Raw genomic sequence first — 1,982 nt, 5'->3', positions numbered from 1 at the left:
TTACTATTCTTCTTCCACGCGCGCGCGCTGTGCGTTAGCCTCGCGCTTGTCCCAGATAAAATCCTCGGTGTATTTTTAGCTCTCTCTCTCTCTCTCTCTCTCTCTCTTGCTGAGATGCAGCGTCGAGGCCAGGGTTAAATAGAACCGACCTCTACCAAATCTATCCCCCCCGGGGCGTTTCCGAAAATTTTTTTTTCAAAAAGTAAGTAAACAATTAAAGAGACCTACAAAGAGTTGCACACACACACACACACACACACACACACACACACACACACACACACACTGACTTGAGATCTCGCCTACTTGTGACAGTTAATTCCCAGTCTTCGAATCATTGGCCAGATGGCACTGGCAACACAATAATCCAAAGGCCGAGTTCTCTGTTGCCACAAAATTATTTCCAACCAGAACTGGCAAAATACATATATGAATGCTTTAAAGTTCGCAGTCCATAACTATGTCTTATGGAATATCCTGCATGTGCTCACAACTTATTGCTTTTACTTTTTGTTTGCTTGTTGTGTTTAGTTTATAGTGTCCATAATTCCTATGATGGTTTTACGACAATTAAATGAGTTCTGAGTTCACACCTCACACCTCACACACACACACACACACACACACACACACACAACATCGACAACAACAAAAATCATCAGTAATAGTCCTCCCCAAATCATGAAGTAAAAGTCCTCCCCAATTACTACCAAAGTAAACAAATAAATGTCATAGTCAAAGCGCAAAGACCTTCGGGAATACCCGCTACAGCAAGATGTCTTAATAAATGATTTACTATATCTTTATTACTATTATTAATAAATGAATCAGTCAAACCAACGCCGAAAAAAACTGTTTCATAGCTTGTCAATACTGACTCGGCCATTGAATTCCATTCCATTCCATTTCAGGACCAGTCCTAAATCAGCATGTTGAAATCCAAAGGCTTTGATAAAATAATCCACGAAGGAAAAGTTGACGGGGAGGGGCCGGGAGTTCAAGGTGGGTACACGGGAAAACAACAACAACAACAACGACAACAATGGATTGACAACAGTGACACATTGCCCAATGGGTAGGAAATTCACTAATTGCGTCGCCGGCAGAGACCCATGCAGGCTTCGACGCACAACCGACAAAACTGGAATCTGGCGATCAGTTCTGTGCGGTGCCCCAATGGCGTTTTCAGAGAAGACCGGGAAAAGGAAGAAGAAGAATAAGGACCAGACTGAAGAAGACTGAGGAAGATGGAGAATATGGACAAGTTTCAGTTTCAGTTTCAGGTAGCTCATGGAGGCGTCACTGCGTTCGGACAAATCCATATACGCTCCACCACATCTGCCAAGCAGATGCCTGACCAGCAGCGTAACCCAACGCGCTTGGTCAGGCCTTCAGAAAAAAAAAAATAAAATAAAATAAAAAGAAATAAGTAAATAAATAAATAAATAATAGATAAGTCATAAAAAGAACTACTACTAATAATAATATTTATAAGGCGCAAAAACTTAATGAAGTCAACTATAAGCCTACAAAAATAACAATAAATAGATAAATAAATAAATAAATAAAATAAAATAAAAAAGACAACAATAAGGACAAGAAGAAGAGGAAGATGAAGAAGAAGAGGAAGAAGACTAAAGAAAAAGAAAAAGAACTGAGAAGAACAACAACAAATTATTCATCGATTAAAGAAGAAGAAGACTAAGAACAACAACAACAATCTGTTTATTGATTCAATAATGAACTCAATCTCACATTTCAGGCCTACAATGTCAGCGTAGCTGGAAAAATACTGAAGTATGACGTGGTGTCAATGTGCAACGTCGCTCTTTCAAGTTGCTTCGCGGATCCGCCGGAACTTAACACCACGTCTCAGTGACAGGCAAGCAGCCAACTGCTGGTTGTCGGTCGCTCAGCACAACTGACACGCCCCGTGGACCCCAGCTGGGGTCACTAGCGGGTCACTGGTTGAGCTACCAATT

The sequence above is a fragment of the Babylonia areolata genome, chromosome 14, assembly GCF_041734735.1.
Source record: "Babylonia areolata isolate BAREFJ2019XMU chromosome 14, ASM4173473v1, whole genome shotgun sequence".
Taxonomy (NCBI): domain Eukaryota; kingdom Metazoa; phylum Mollusca; class Gastropoda; order Neogastropoda; family Buccinidae; genus Babylonia; species Babylonia areolata.
This window is presented reverse-complemented; position numbering follows the sequence as displayed.